We start from the raw sequence: 17,438 nt of genomic DNA, 5'->3' as shown, positions 1-17,438 counted from the left end.
TGCATATAAACCTGCCTGTTCCCGGAAATCTTCGCCAAAGTATTGTAGCTTTTCCAAGCGGTACCACGGCTACACCTGCATTATGTAAAATACTGGATTTCTCGTCTCCTTTTATGACCCCTGTGTCTCTCCTCATCCTCAGTGTTTCCCCCATGCTCCTGGTCTACATAATTCCTCCCATCCCGCCGCCAGGCCAGCTGCCTGTCCTCGCCACTGCCTGCCGCCTATCCTCGCCACTGCCTGCCGCACGTCCCTTCCTCCACTGCCCGCCAATGCACCTCAAGGACCACTTCCATTACCTTCTCTAATAAACTGTTCATCATAACCTATCCGCCTCCGCCTTCTCTTGGGTACAGCTCCTCTCCATTCGTGACAGTGTCTTTTGTTTTGTGACATCACATTTAACATTTTTATAATTAGTACTGGAAAAGGATGGTTGCAAGACAAAAAGCAAAATGTTTATGAAATGATTGATTATTTATTGTTCACAAGGGACAAGTTCAGCCTATCAAATAGCGATGAGAGACGAAACTCTAGTTTTATTGAATATGGGCCATTTCATTATCAGCAGCACATCTGTTGACAGAAGTCAGTGTTGTAAAGTGTAGAGCCTCCTGGCCGACTGTACAACATAAAGGAGGATTGTTTATTGTCATTGTACATTCCAGATGGTTCCTTTCTTCCTTCCACCATGAATCACTCTATTGCTGTCCATCCATCAAGCTTCAAAATCCTATACCACAATATCCCTGGTGTTATCTTTCTATTCTATTCTATTCTATTCTATTCTATTCTATTTAGAGAGTGGAGAATAAGAAAGAGCTCACACAGGCACATATACACAGTAGGCAAAGACATACGACACACACGCACACACACACACACACACACACACACACACACACACATGCACACGCACACACACACACACACACATACATACATATATACACAACTCCCTTGGGTATACTTCACGCTTCAGACAAGGAATGCAGCACTATGGGCTTGTTTTTCTCAAGTTCATGTCCAACAGTGACTAACACACTCACACACACACACACACACACACACACACACACTCACACACTTTTACCACTTTTCCCCTCTCCACCCCTCCTCTTTTGTCTGCATTGCGGACTGTCTTTTTGTTTCCCAAGTTGGACTTTGCTGTTGAACTTGAGACAGACAGACAGCTTGTAAACAGTTAGTAGTCTGGCTCACGTCTAGTCCGGAATGATGTGGAATGGCCTGAAGGAGTATGGGTGGAAGAAAAAAGGGCAATTACAAGGACACTGGACCTAATGGTTGTCTTTACCACAAACATATTCAATTAAGAATGGCGGAATTTTTGCATAGTCCACATACTATATTACACGCCCACCATGAAATAACTATATTGTATAAACAGGTATATACAGTGGGTACGGAAAGTATTCAGACCCACTTAAAATTTTCACTCTTTGTTATATTGCAGCCATTTGTTAAAATCATTTAAGTTATTTTTTTCCCTCATTAATGTACACACAGCACCCCATATTGACAGAAAAAACATTGTTAAAATTTTCGCTGATTTATTAAAAAAAGAAAAACTGAAATATCACACAGCCATAAGTATTCAGACCCTTTACTGTGACACTCATATATTTACCATATTTTCGCGACCACAAGGCGCACCGTATTAAAAGACGCAGTCTCAGTTACGGGGTCTATTTCTGTACTTAACACATACATAAGGCGCACAATATTATTGGACGCAGGTATGGTTAAAACATACGCTAGCTTAAAACATACGGTAGCATGCATGCACGCTAAAACATACGCTAGCATGCTCGCCTCTCTCTCCCCAGCAATCAGCACCACCTTGGCCGCGGACCTGTCTTCAATCAGCACTCATCACTGCCTGCATATAAGCCTACCAGATGCAGGAATCCATCGCCAGAGTATTAACACTCTATTGTGGTACACAGGCCGACTCTTGTATTCTTGTATGCAAGTTCCTATACGACGACTCGCAACTGTACTCACCCTGTTGTGTTCTCTCCTGCTTCAAGTGCTCCTTCCATGCCTCCTGCTTCGCTGTCCCCTTCAACCACGTCGTCAAGCTCTTCCACGTCCTCACGTTCCCGCTTCCTGCACCGTCCTTGGTCCTACGAACAACGACCACCATTTTGGGAAGGTCGTCGTTACCATGAAGGCAACGGCGCACAACTCTTGTTTCCATTTCGACAAACAAAAACAACAGCATTCATGTCTTGTAGTATTTGTCTGGCACTGTCTGCCCAAACGTAGATATTTCAGTTCATTAAAACTTGAGAAAACACTGTGCAGTAAATTGATGTTCTGTTGTAGTTTTGACTGTACATACACACACACACACACACACACACACACATACACACACACACACACACACACACAGCAACATCAGAATTTGCACATTCACATTTTATTTTGTAATTTTTTTAAATTGATGTTCATGCTGTGGTTATAAAAATTAGGTTACTCACTGTTTACTCAGTACTTGAGTAATTATTGCAGCGTGTAATTTTTACTCTTCAAGTAATTTTTTGGAGGACTACTTTTTACTTTTTGCATTATTGCCAAGTATGTTTGGCTACTTGACCCACCTCTGGAGCGGACATCCTCTATTGTTACTCTTACGTTTAAGCAACATTTTTGCTCATCAGATCAGCCAGTGTCGTATTTGTTGCACTGGTCTTTTGTATTTTCGCGTTGAGGTGCTGTACATCGTGGCCCTGGTTGAGATCCCAGCGGAACCGCGTAGCACATGTAACATCAGCGACAAGAGGTGATCCGCTAGTACATCTTGTATTAATTAGGAAACACGCCTACAATTATCCAATTAGTTTCCGGATGTTAATGTTAAATGTATTTAGCGATGTTAGGGATTATGTCACAACACAGAATGAAATAACTTGAATGGAGGGACTTAAAATGGACGATAAAAACAGTAAAATATTTTACTTAATATTTTCCTGCAGGATGCATTTCGGATTAGCCTTTGAAGTTGGTAATAGTGAAAAATGAAATGAAACAGAAAATGATTTTAGTCCATTCTTTTCCAGAATGAGTGCTTAAAGAGGAGGATGCTATTCATGTGGCACAGCTTGAAGCAGGCATCAGGTGTAAGTGGAGATGGGCCTGGCTCAAATTGGAGGGAAAAACAAAAAAGCAAAGAAATGAGGCAAATTTAATTTGAATCTTAAATGTGTACATCAACATGTACTTGAGCGGTGTAAATTAGTTTTTGTAAATTTGTTTTGCCTTATTGTACTCTTCAGAGTCTTCCAGATTGCTTAATTTGTGTTAAAATTTAAAAGAAAGTCTCCGCGGGGGACCGGGGGATCCCCCCCAGGCCCCCCTATAACATATGTATATATATCCATCCATCCATTTTCTACCGCTTAGCCGAGGTCGGGTCACGGGGGCAGTAGCTTTAGCAGGGACGCCCAGACTTCCTTCTCCCCCGCCACTTCATCCAGCTCTTCCGGGGGGATCCGTAGGCGTTCCTAGGCCATCTGAAAGACGTAGTCTGTCCAGCGTGTCCTGGGTCTTCCCTGGGGTCTCCGACGGACTGCGATGTGGCCGGAACACCTCACCAGGGAGGCATTCGGGAGGCATCCGAATCAGATGTCCCAGCCTCCTCATCTGGCTCCTCTCGACTCTGAGATCCTCCCGGATGACTGAGTTTCTGACCCTATCTCTAAGGGAGAGCCCGGACACCCTGCGGAGAAAACTCATTTTGGCCGCTTGTATCTGGGATCTTGATCTTTCGGTCACGACCCACAGCTCATGACCAACGGTGAAGGTAGTAATGTAGATCGACCAGTAAATTGAGAGCTTCACCTTTCGGCTTAGCTCCATCTTCACCACAACGGACCGATACAAAGTCCGCATCACTGCAGACGCTGCACCGATCCGCCTGTCGATCTCCCATTCCATTTTTCCCTCACTCGTGAACAAAACCCCAAGATACTTGAACTCCTCCACTTGGGGCAGGATCTCATCCCCGACCTAGAGAAGGCACGCCACCCTTTTCCGACTGATGACCATGGTCTCAGATTTGGAGGTGCTGATTCTCATCCCAGCCGCTTCACACTCGGCTGCGAACTGCTCCAGTGAGAGTTGGAGATCACGGCTTGATGAAGCCAACAGAACCACATCATCTGCAAAAAGCAGAGATGCAACACTGAGGCCACCAAAAAGGACCCCCTCTACACCTCGGCTGCGCCTTGAAATTCTGTCCATAAAAGTTATGAACAGAATCGGTGACAAAGGGCAGCCTCCAACCCTCACCGGAAACGAGTCCGACATACTGTCGGATATGCGGACCAAACTCTGACTCCGGTCGTACAGGGACCGAACAGCCCGTATCAGGGGTTTCGGTACCCCATACTCCCGAAGCACCCCCCACAGGACTTCCCGAGGGACACGGTTGAACGCCTTCTCCAAGTCCAGAAAACACATGTAGACTGGTTGGGCAAACTCCCATGCACCCTGGAGGACCCTGCCGAGGGTGTAGAGCTGGTCCACTGTTCCACAGCCAGGACAAAAACCACACTGCTCCTCCTGGATCTGAGATTCGACTTCTCGACAGACCCTCCTCTCCAGCACCCCTGAATAGACCTTACCAGCGAGGCTGAGGAGTGTGAACCCCTTGTAGTTGGAACACACCCGCCAGTACCCCTTCTTAAAAAGGGGGACCACCACCCCAGTCTGCCAATCCAGAGGCACTGTCCCCGATGTCCACGTGATGTTGCAGAGGCGTGTCAACCATGACAGCCCCACAACATCCAGAGCCTTTAGGAACTCTGGCGAATCTCATCCACCCCCGGGGCCCTGCCAACCGAGGAGCTTTTTAACTACCTCAGTGACCTCAAATCCAGAGATAGGAGAGCCCGCCTCAACGAACCCACACTCTGCTTCCTCATGGGAAGGCATGTCGGTGGAATTGAGGAGGTCTTCGAAGTATTCGCCCCATCGACTCACAACGTCTCAAGTCGAGGTCAGCAGTGCCCCATCCCACAACTCCGCCCCTCTCTTCACCCGAGTGTCCAAGACATGCGGCCGCAAGTCCGGTGACACGACCACAAAGTCGATCATCGAACTGCGACCTAGGGTGTCCTGGTGCCAATTGCATGTGTGGACACCCTTATGCTTGAACATGGTGTTTGTTATGGACAATCCGTGATGAGCACAGAAGTCCAATAACAGAACACCGCTCGGGTTCTGATCGGGGGGGGGGGGGGGGGGGGGGCGTTCCTCCCAATGATACCCTTCCAGGTCTTACTGTCATTGCCCACGTGAGCATTGAAGCCCCCCACCAGAACGATGGAGTCCCCAGCGGGAGCGCTCTCCAGCACCCCTTCCAAAGACTCCAAAAAGGGTGGGTACTCTGAACTGCTGTTTAGTGCATAGGCACAAACAACATTCAGGATGCGTCCCCCCACCCAAAGGCGGAGGGAGGCTACCCTCTCGACCACCGGGGTGAACCCCAACGTACAGGTGCCGAGCCTGGGGGCAATAAGTACACCCACACCTGCTCGGCGCCTCTCACCGTGGGCAACTCCAGAGTGGAAGAGAGTCCAACCCCTCACAAGAGGACTGGTACCAGAGCCCAAGCTGTGTGTGGAGGTGAGTCCGACTATATCAGGTCGGAACTTCTCGACCTCACACTCCAGCTCGGGCTCCTTCCCTGCCAGAGAGGTGACATTCCATGTCCCGAGAGCCAGTTTCTGTAGCCGGGGATCGGATCGCCAAGGTCCCTGCCTTCGGCCACCGCCCAGCTCACACTGCACCCGACCCCTATGGCTCCTCCCAGAGGTGGTGAGCCCCTGGGAAGGGGGACCCAAGTTACTCTTTTGGGCTGTGCCCGGCCGGGCCCCATGGGTGCATACCCGGCCACCAGGCGCTCGCCTTCGAGCCCCACCTCCAGGCCTGGGTCCAGAGCAATGTCATCGGCCTCATCAAAGACTGTGACGAGTCTGCATATCGACAGGAAGTGGAGCGGCTGGAGCTGTCGTGCGGCCGACACAACCTGGAGCTGAACACGCTCAAGACTGTAGAGATGATCGTGGACTTCAGGAGGCATCCTTTGCCACAGCTGCCCCTCATGCTGTCCAGCTGTCTTGTGTCAACTGTCGAGACCTTCAAGTTCCTGGGAATTACAGTCTCCCAGGACCTGCAGTGGGCAATCAACATCAACTCCGTCCTCAAAAAGGCCCAGCAGAGGATGTACTTCCTGCGGCTTCTGAGAAAGCACGGCCTGCCACAGGAGCTGCTGAGGCAGTTCTACACAGCGGTCATCAAATCAGTCCTGTGTTCTTCCATCACAGTCTGGTTTGGTGCTGCTACAAAAAAGGACAAACTCCGACCGCAACGGACAATCAAAACTGCTGAAAGGATGGTCGGTACCCCCCTACCGACCCTTGAGGACTTACACGCTGCCAGAACTAAGACAAGAGTGTGCAAAATCCTCTCGGACCATCCACATCCCGGTCACCAGCTCTTCCAGCTCCTTCCCTCAGGTAGGTGCTACCGATCAATGCAAACTAGAACTAGCAGACATTCCAACAGCTTCTTCCCTCTTGCAATCAACTTCTTAAACACCTAACCTACAATTCCATTGCAACATGCTGCATATCTGTTGTTGACCAATACTGGCCACTAATGCCAGAGTAGCATCTGCTCCATTTGCACACTGACTGAGGAGTATCTGCAACCTTTGCACAATCAACATTGTCCCAGACTATCGTACTACTCGCTGAAGTCTTGGCGCCCTTTGCACAATGGTCATTGCACCGAACTATTGCAATATTAGTCATTCAAAGTGCTCTAAGTGCTAGAGGACTCTGCAACCTTTGCACAATCAACATTGTCCCAGATTATCGCACTACTCGCTGAAGTCTCTGCGCCCTTTGCACAATGGTGATTGCACCGGATTATTGCAATATTAGTCATTCAAACTGCTCTAAGTGCTTTGAGAACTCTGCATCTTTTTGCACAAGTGTAAAAAAAATAAAATAAATAAAATTAACTAGCAACCCTTCATTGCTCAGTGACTGTTTTTTGTCAATGTCTTTATGCCTCAAAAGTATTCTCTGTCAATTGACAGTCTGTTGTCGTACTAGAGCGGCTCCAACTACCAGAGACAAATTCCTTGTGTGTTTTTTGGACATACTTGGCAAATAAAGATGATTCTGATTTTGATTGTGATGTATAAATGAATCTCCAATGAAACTGTCTGCCTTGTAAAGATGTCTGCGCTCCCAAAAAATGCAGTAATTGTCAATGAAATTCACAGGTAGTGCAGTGCACGCTTCTTTGAGCCACTTACTTAATTAACTGAGCCTACCGAAATGTTCATCTCCAAATCGTACCGCTGGGAGAGGTCCACTTATGAAAACCTCAGCATCCAAACATTGTACTTTTGTTAGGAGATCAATGAAATCTCACTTCAGTACCTCTGATTACTGCTTGACAACATCCAGTGCCCCTGTGTGTATAATGACAGATTTAATTTCAACCTTCTCTTTGGTCTTCCTCTTACTCTCTTGGCTGGCAGCTCCATCCTCATCACCCTTCTACCAATATACTCACTATCTCTCCTCTGGATGTGTCCAAACCATCGAAGTCTGCTCTCTCTAACTTTGTCTCCAAAACATCTAACCTTGGCTGTCCCTCTGATGAGCTCATTTCTAATTTTTTCCAACCTGGTCACTCCTAGAACGAACCTCCACATATTCATTTCCACCACCTCTAGCTCTGCTTCCTGTTCTCTCTTCATTGCCACTGTCTCTAATCCGTGCATCATGGCTGGCCTCACCACTGTTTTATAAACTTTGCCCTTCATCCTCGCAAAGACTCTTCTGTCACATAACACACCTGACACCTTCCTCCACCCGTTCCAACCTGCTTGGACCCGTTTCTTCACTTCCTTACCACACTTACCATTGCTCTGGACAGTTGACCCCAAGTATTTAAAGTCCTCCACCCCCGCTATCTCTTCTCCCTGTAGCCTCACTCTTCCCCCTTCACCCCTCTCATTCATGCAGATATATTCTGTCATTCCTCTCCTTTCCAGTGCATGCCTACATCTTTCTAATTGTTCCTCCACGTGCTCCCTGCTTTCACTGCAGATCACAATGTCATCTGGCATCCCACAGCTCTGCACATCACCCTTGTTTTTAGAAAATGGGCACTAGCACACTATTCCTCCATTCCTCAGGCATCTTCTCACCCGCTAGAATTCTGTTGAACAAGCTGGTCAAAAACTCTTCCATCTTCCAAACTTCCATCTCTATCCTTAATCACCCTAACCTGCTGCACATCCTTGCCATCTCTATCCCTCTGTCTGGCCAACCTGTATAGATCCTTTTCTCCATCTTTAGTGTCCAACCTGGCATACATGTCATCATGAGCCTCGTTTGGCCTTTGCCACCTCTACCTTTTCCCTACGTCGCATCTCAAAGTATTCCTTTCTCCTTCCCTCGGTCCTCTCAGTGTCCCACTTCTTCTTAGCTAACCTTTTTCCTTGTATGATTTCCTGTACTGTGAGGTTCCACCAACAAGTCTCCTTCTCTCCTTTCCTACCAGAAGATACACCAAGTACTCTCCTGCCTTCCTCTCTGATCACCTTGGCTGCAGTGGTCCAGTCTTTTGGAAGCTCCTCCTGTCCACCGAGAGCCTGTCTCAGCTCTTCCCTTAAAGCCTCACTCTTCCTTTTTTCAGCTTCCACCACATGGTTCTGTGCTCTGTCTTTTTCTTTTTAATCGTCCTCCCAGAGTCATCTTACACACCACCATCCTATGCTGTCTAGCCACACTCTCCCTACCACTACCTTACAGTCAGTAACCTCCTCCGTCGACCTGGCCCGCACTCTACGTAAAGTAACGCATCTGATTCAAGGGCTGAATATTACATGCAGTTAAGGACAGATACGTTTAAAAATATAAATGACTTGAAAGTAATCGTAAAGTTACCAAAATGCCAAGTTAAATTTATAAACTTTGCATTTTGGAAATGTTGCAAAGTTTGTAAATTTTTCTTACCAATGTCAATGTCGCTTTTGTCCAAGTCTGCAATGCATGTGCAAATCATATTAAATTAAAGAAATTATTTGGTCAAAATGAAATATTTCAGTTTGGTGCCAAGCTGTAAATTCAAATTACAGTAAAGGAAAAAAAACATTTAAATGAGAAACTAAACATTTTCAATAATTTGAATTAAAAGAAAACATTAACGAGTGCCAGCTTCGTTATACATTTGCTGTGTATTAAATACTCAATTCAACTTTATTAAATAGCACTTTAACAACATCCACAGCTGTAACAAAGTGTGATACATAACACAAAAATATGATAAAATAATAACACAATCATAAATAACTAAATAAAAAATATTTTCTAATTAAAATATACAAGCGTTCGCTTTAGTTTGGCATTTAGCATGCAGGAGGTGTAGAGTTTTATTTCCTCTCGTTGAACGTGTGAAGCTGTTATCAGATGAGAGAGAGGACCAAGCTTGTGGGCCAATCCAAGTTCTACCCCTTTAGCCCTCATTTCATCCCTTGGTTTTGCGTATTCACAAGAACAAAGGGGTGTCCCAATTCTCCATAAGGCTTAGGGGTAGGTCTAAGACGAAGGTAGTCGTACCCCTTGAAAACAAGGGACCCCACTTGAAAGCGAGGGGTATGGAACTTCATCCCTGCTGACTGACAAAGAACTTACAAGATGGTAGAACGAACAAGGAAACGTATGTAAGCATAATTCTTGATATGCATATTAATGACATGTTTTTATCAACTTCAATATTACCAATGTATGTTTTGAGTAGTTGCTATACGGTTCGTTATAACAAGCTTGTGGATCGCAGTCTACTGTCAGAGTACGGTGTCAAATTAAAATCGGAATCGGAATCCTCTTTATTGCCAAGTATGTCAAAAACACACAAGGAATTTATCTCCAGTAGTTGGAGCCGGTTTAGTATGACAATAGACAGCCATTTTGACAGTAAATAGTTTGAGACATAAAGACATAAAAACACACTATGGCGAGTCATTGCACCTCTAGCAACTTAATGACAAGAGGGAAGAAGATGTTGAAATGTCTGCTAGTTTTAGTTTGCATTGTTTGATAGCGCCTGAAGGAAGGAGCTGGAAGAGGTGGTGACCAGGATGTGGAGGGTCCAAGAGGATTTTGCATGCTCTTGTCTTAATTCTGGCAGCGTGCGGTAAGGTCGGTAGGGGGTTAACGATGATTTTTACGGCAGTCCTAATTGTCTGTTGCAGTCGGAGTTTGTCCTTTTTTGTGGCAGCACCAAACCAGACTGTGATGGATGAACACAGGACTGATACGATGACTGCTGTGTAGAACTGCCTCAACAACTCCTGTGGCAGGCCGTGCTTACTCAGAAGCCTCAGGGAGTACATCCTCTGCTGGGCCTTATTGAGGATGGAGTTGATGTTGGTCTTCCACTTCAAGTCCTGAGAGACTGTAATTTCCAGGAACTTGAAGTTCTCGACGGTTGACACGGGGCAGTTGGACAGTCCGAGGGGCAGCTGTGGAGAAGGATGCTTCATGATGTCCACGATCATCTCTACAGTCTTGAGCGTGTTCATCTCCAGGTTGTATCGGCTGCACCAAAGCTCCAGCCGGTCCACTTCCTGTCTATACGCAGACACGTCCCTTTGATGAGGCTGATGACTGTGGTGTCGTCTGCAAAAGTCAGCAGTTTGACAGCCAGGTCCATATAGTTGCATGTAGAGAGAGAAGAGCAGCGGAGAAAGGACACATCGTTGGGGCACCCAGATGTTGGTGGTGCGTGTGGATGAGGTGGTTTTCGCCTCACCTGCTGTGTCCTGCCCATCAGGAAGCTGTAAATTCATTGGCAGATGGCAGGTTAGACGGTGAGCTGGAGAAGCTTGGAGGAGAAGTGTTCAGGGATGATTCTGTTGAACACAGAGCTGAAGACCACAAACAGGATCCTCACTTAGGTCCCCGCACCGTTGAGGTGTTCTATACTGAACAAAAATATAAACACTTTTGTTTTTGCTCCCATTTTTCGTGAGCTGTACTCCAAGATTTAAACTGTTTCTACATACACAAAAGGCCATTTCCCTCAAATATTGTTTAGAAAACTGTCTAAATCTGTGTTAGTGAGCATTTCTCCTTTGTCGAGATAATTCATCCCACCTCACAGGTGTGGCATATCAAGATGCTGATCAGACAACATGATGCACAGGCGTGCCATAGGCTGGCCACAATAAAAGGCCACTCTGAAATGTGCAGTTTTATCACACAGCACAAAGCCACAGATGTCGCAAGTTCTGAGGGAGCATGCAATTGGCACGCTGACTGCAGGAATATCAACCAGAGCTGTTGCCTGTGAATTGAATGTTCATTTCTTCTCCAAAGGCGTTGCAGACAATTTGGCAGTACATCCAACTGGCCTCACAATGGCAGACCACATGTAACCACACCAGCCCAGGACCTCCACATCCAGCATGTTCACCTCAAAGATCATCTGAGACTAGCCACCCGGACAGCTGCTGCAACAATCAGTTTGCATAACCAAATAAATTCTGCACAAACTGTCAGAAACAGTCTCAGGGAAGCTCATCTGCATGCTTGTCGTCCTCATCGGGGTCTCAACCTGAATGCAGTTTGTCGTTGTAACCGACTTGAATGGATGAATACTCATGTTCGATGGCTACATTGGAGAGGTGTTCTCTTCACAGATGAATCCTGGTTTTCACTGTTCTGTTTCACTGTGTGGCGTCATTGTGGGTGTGCGGTTTGCTGATGTCAACGTTGTGGATCGAGTGGTCCATGGTGGCAGTGGGGTTATGGTATGGGCAGGCGTATGTTATGGGCAACGAACACAGGTGCATTTTATTGATGGCATTTTGAATGCACAGAGATACCGTGATGATATCCTGAGGCCCATTGTTGTGCCATTATCCACGACCATCACCTCATGTTGCAGCATGATAATGCACGGCCCCATGTTGCAAGGATCTGTACACAATTCCTGAAGCTTAAAACATCCCAGTTCTTGCATGGCCAGCATCCTCCCCGGACATGTCACCCATTGAGCATGTTTGTGATGCTCTGGATCGGCGACAGTGTGTTCCAGTTCATGCCAATATCCAGCAACTTCCCACAGCCGTTCAAGATGTTTTCCAAGATGGCACTTATCAGTGTGGATGCCTCGGTTATGTGCTCTCTATTATTGTCTATGTTTTTGTGTTTTTCGTTCGTCCTTGCAGACATTATGCGACTCACTTAGAAAAGGTAAGACTTGCTAATCATCGCCCTGGACTTTCATTCACCAACTTTCGCAGATCCACTTCGTTTTTTCCCCGAGTTAATCACCGGGGGGGGGGGGTCGACTGCGGTCTATGGCTCAGCAAGAGAGGATACAGATTGCTGTTTCCGTCAACCTCGCAAATCTACGCTCCCTACCCAACAAAACGCTGTACTAAATAACGCATATTGTGCCATACCTCGCACAGCTCTGGGCTCATCTGATCACTGCTTAATTCACTTCATACCAACATACAGGCAAGAACTTAAATGCGCGAAGCCTACGGTGAAAACAGTGAAAAAGTGGACCAACGAAGCAAAGATAGAACTTTACACCTGTCTAGACTGCACAGACTGGAGTGTCTTTGAAAATTCAACTGGCAACCTGGATGAATATGCGGACACTGTCACATCCTATATCAGTTTCTGTGAAGAGGTGAGTATACCAACAAAATCATTTCGTACTTTTAATAACAACAAGCCGTGGTTCACTGCCAAACTTGGGCAACTTCGCCAATCTAAAGAGGACGCATATCGCAGTGGGCATAGGGCCCTGTATAATCGCGCTAGAAACCAGCTGACTAAAGAAATTAACATTGCAAAGAGAAACTATGCAGTAAAGTTAGACAAACAGTTTACCGCTAACGGCTCTAAATCTGTCTGGCGTGCATTAAAATCGCTAACCAATTACAAGCGACCAACCCCCCAAGCTGAGAACAATAAAAGACGAGCCGACGACTTGAAAACTTTCTACTGCAGATTTGAAAAGGACACTTTCACACCCCATACCCACTCAACCGCACCACTGACCACCATCACATCTCTGACTTCTGCGTTGACCATCCACGAAGAGGATGTGAGACGCATCTTCAAACAACAAAATATTAACAAAGCGGTAGACCCAGACCTTGTGTCCCCATCCTGCCTCAAACTCTACGCGAACCAGCTCACTCCAGCCTTCACACAGATCTTCAATAGATCTCTGGAACTGTGCGAAGTACCATCCTGTTTCAATGACTACAGGCCTGTCCCCCTGACATCTGTGGTCATGAAGTTCTTTGAACGCCTCGTGCTGGACCACCTCAAGAGCATCACAGGTCCCCTGCTGGACCCCCTGCAGTTTGCCTACCGAGCAAAGGGGTCTGCGGATGATGCAGTCAACATGGGACTGCACTTCACCCTCGAAAACCTCGACAGCGTGGGGACCTACGTGAGAATCCTGTTCATGGACTGCAGCTCTGCGTTCAACACCATAATACCCAAACTCCTCTCCGCTAAGCTTCTCCAGCTCAGCGTCTCGCCTGCCATCTGACAATCGGACAATCAAAACTGCTCAAAAGATTGTCGGTACCCCTCTACCCACCCATGAGGACTTGCACGCTACCAGGACTAAAACAAGAGCATGCAAAATCCTCTTGGACCCTCCAGATCCTGGTCACCACCTCTTCCAGCTCCTTCCCTCAGGTAGGCGCTACCGAACAATGCAAACTAAAACAAGCAGACATTCCAACAGCGTCTTGCCTCTTGCCATTAACATCTTAAACAGTTAATTTACAATTCCATTCCAACATGCTGACAATGTTTTGTCTTGAGTTTGTTGTCACATTTCTGTCGGGCGAATTATACATTACTCGTGCACTCACTGTAGTACTCTCATCAAGCTGCACTATTTGCATAGCTTTTGTTGTTGACCAATACTGGCCACCCATGTGCCTGAGTAGCAGCTGCAACATATGCACAATCGACAGTGTCCCAGATTATCGCACTACTCGTCACTTTAAACAGCATACATTTCTTGATGTCTCGGCTGCCTTTGTAATGGTCATTGCACCGGACTATTGTTCCATTAGTCATTTCAAACTGCTCAAATTGCTAGACGATTCTGTATATTTTTGCACAATTGTCCAAAAAAAAAAAAAAAAAATACTACTATTAATAAATAATTACTCGCAACCTTTTATTGCTAAGTGACTGTTTTTTAAATTTATTTTTTTATTGTCTTTATGTCTCAAAAGTATTCTCTGTCAATTGTCTGTTGTTGTACTAGAGCGGCTCCAACTACCGGAGACAATTTCCTTGTGTGTTTTTCACATACTTGGCAAATAAAGATGATTCCACAGGCCACAATCAACAACCTGAACAACTATGCGAAGGAGATTTGTTGCACTGCGTGAGGCAAATGGTGGTCACACCAGATACTGACTGGTTTTCTGATCCCCCAAACCCCCATAATAAAGCAAAACTGCACATTTCAGAGTGGCCTTTTATTGTGGGCAGCCTAAGGCACACCTGTGCAATAATCATGCTGTCTAATCAGCATCTTGATATGCCACACCTGTGAGGTGGGATGGATTATCTCGACAAAGGAGAAATGCTCACTAACACAGATTTAGAAAGATTTGTGAACAGTATTTCAGGAAAATGGCCTTTTTTGTATGTAGAAAAAGTTTTAGATCTTTGAGTCTAGCTCATGAAAAATAGGAGCAAAAACAAAAGTGTTGCATTTATATTTTTGTTCAGTGTAGGATGAAGTGCAGTCCCCTGTTGACTGTGTCATCCACAGATCTGTTTTCTCGGTAGGCAAATTGCAGGGGGTCCAGTAGGGGCCCTGTGACGCTCTTGAGGTTGTCCAGCACGAGGCATTCAAAGGACTTCATGACCACAGATGTCAGGGCGACAGGCCTGTAGTCATTCAGACACAAAATTGCAGGTTTCTGGGGGATGATGGTGGAGCGTTTAAAACGGGATGGAACTTCACACAGTTCCAGAGAGATCTATTGAAAATATGCGTGAAGAATGGAGTGAGCTGGTCTGCGCAGACTTTGAGGCAGGATGGGGACACAAGGTCCGGGCCCGCCGCTTTGTTCATCGTTTTTTGTTTGAAGATGCGTCTCACATCCTGTGCATGAATGATCAACGCAGAAGTCAGAGTTGCCTTGGTTGTCGGTGGTACGGCTGGGTGGATGTAGGATGTGAAAGTGTCCTTTTCAAATCTGTAGTAGAAGGTGTTGAAGTTGTCAGATAGTCCTCTTTTGTTCTCTGCTTGGGGGGATTGGTCACTTGTAGTTGGTTAGTGATTTTAATCCTCGCCAGACTGATTTAGAGTCATTGGGAGTAAACAGTTTTTCCAGTTTTTCTGCATAATTTCTCTTTGCGATGTTAATTTCCTTTGTTAGCTGATTTCTAGCGCGATTGTACAGGGCTCTGTCCCCACTTTGATAGACGTCCTCTTTAGCCTGGTGAAGTTGCTTATGTTTGGCAATGAATCACGGCTTGTTGTTATTGAATGAGCGAAATGTCTTTGTTGGTACACACACATCTTCACAGAAACTTATATAGGATGTGAAAGTGCCCGTATATTCATCCAGGCTCCCAGTTTAAGTTTCAAAGACACTCCAGTCTGTCCAGTCTCGACAGCTTTAAAGTTCTATCTTTGCTGTCAGGCAGATGTGCTAACCAGTCGTTCACCGTGCCGCCGCGGTATAGCAGTGGTCTAAAATGTTTTCCCTGGTAGGACAGTCTATGTCTGCTTGTGTTTAGGGAGTTGATGGTTGAGTTTAGCTGTGTTAAAGTCCCCAATAATAATGAGGGGTGAATCTGGGTGCTTTTTGTCAAGTTTATTTACTTTTTCAGCGAGCGTTTGCAGTGAGGTATTCGTGTCAGCCTGGGGAGGAATGTATTCACCGGCGAGGACAAAAGAGAGGAACTCGTGTGAAGAGTAGAATGGCTTACAGATCAAAAACAGCGAGTCCCTGCTTCAGTGTGTGTTGAGCTACATAACGTCGGTACACCATTTTTCGTTGATATAGAAGCATATTCCGACGCCTTTTGTTTTCCCCGAAAGCTCCGTGACGCGGTCCGCTCAGTGTAGTTGGAAGCCGGGAACCATTACGACGTCATCGTAATGGTTGCATTCACAAAGCCATGTCTCCATGAAGCACAGAGCAGCGAAATGTCCGAAGTCTTTACTGGTCTTTGTGAGAAGATGAAACTCGTCCATTTTATTGGGTAGAGAGTGTAGATTTGCGAGGTGAATCGATGGGAGTGGCATTTGGAATCCTCTCTTCCGGAGCTTGACCTGGATTCCACCTCGTTTCCCCTTGTGGCACCGCTTCCATGCGGTGTAAATCACAGCCAATCCACCGGTTAATAACGCTGAGAAAAAAATTGTAAAAGTTGGTGAAAGAAAGTCTGGAGTAGACTCCCTTATGTTTAACAAGTCTTCCCTTGTGTAAGTAAGTCGCATAATATCTCCAAAGATGGAGGAAAAACACAAAAACATAGACACAACCGGAGAGCTTGTTACCGAGGCGACCACATGGTTAGGCACCATGATTAAGCAATTACACAGCAAATTCACTTTATTACAATATACTGCATTTTATGAATGATTAGAGAGAATTATCAGACAGCTAGTCACTTTCAGAAGTTATGTGGCTAATGTAGCACTGCTAGTAATGTCGCTTCTGAGTACTGTGACGTTTGCTGCCCATATAGTTTAGCTGTAGCCTATAATCACTCATGCAATGCACTAGTTGAAGCTCGTGAAGCTATTAGCTGTGAAAAACCTTGGCTGACATCTGTTTACTTTATGGAAACACACATGAGGGCGTTGTTATAACCTGATATATTTTTCTTCAAAGGGACAACTACCTTCTACAACAGCACACAGCACTCAAGAACTACAAGCCCAGCTCTTGCAAAAAAAGACAACGGACACAAAATGCAAAATACAATTCTGGATTTCCTTTTTTTTTTTTTTTAAATTATTATTATTTTTTTTTTTTTGGTCCCTGGATTTCCATTTTAGAGGAATATGAACAAAAACGTGTAGCAAATATGAGGGTTAACTAAAAATGTAATTAATTTGGGAAAAGGATCACTGATGGTGTAGTGGTACACTTGCCTGACTTTGGTGCGGGCAGTGTGGGTTCAGTTCCCACTCAGTGACAGTGTGTATGTGAGTGCGAACGGTTGTCTGTATCTATATGTGCCCTGCGACTGACTGGCAACCAGTTCAGGGTGTAGTCCGCCTTTGCCCGAAGTCAGCTGGGATAGGCTCCAGCGCCCTGTGACACTAACCAGGATAAGCGGTGTTGAAAATCGATGGAT

The 17,438-nt window shown here is 45.9% G+C and overlaps 1 long non-coding RNA gene across 1 annotated transcript in view; it reads right to left on the bottom strand.

Annotated features, from left to right (window-relative positions):
* Positions 1–555: 555 nt before the first annotated feature.
* The window catches only part of LOC133466616 (uncharacterized), a 51,832-nt gene continuing 34,949 nt past the window's right edge, over positions 556–17,438 (bottom strand). The window contains exons 2-3 of the long non-coding RNA XR_009784979.1: positions 2,026–2,147; positions 556–1,248 (exon numbers count right to left, since the gene is read on the bottom strand). This is a non-coding gene — a long non-coding RNA (uncharacterized LOC133466616). The remainder of the gene's footprint in view (positions 1,249–2,025; positions 2,148–17,438) is intronic.

This window comes from Phyllopteryx taeniolatus, chromosome 16 (assembly GCF_024500385.1).
Source record: "Phyllopteryx taeniolatus isolate TA_2022b chromosome 16, UOR_Ptae_1.2, whole genome shotgun sequence".
NCBI lineage: Eukaryota > Metazoa > Chordata > Actinopteri > Syngnathiformes > Syngnathidae > Phyllopteryx > Phyllopteryx taeniolatus.
The sequence above is the reverse complement of the archived record's forward strand: the minus strand, read 5'-3'. Positions and strand labels throughout refer to the sequence as shown.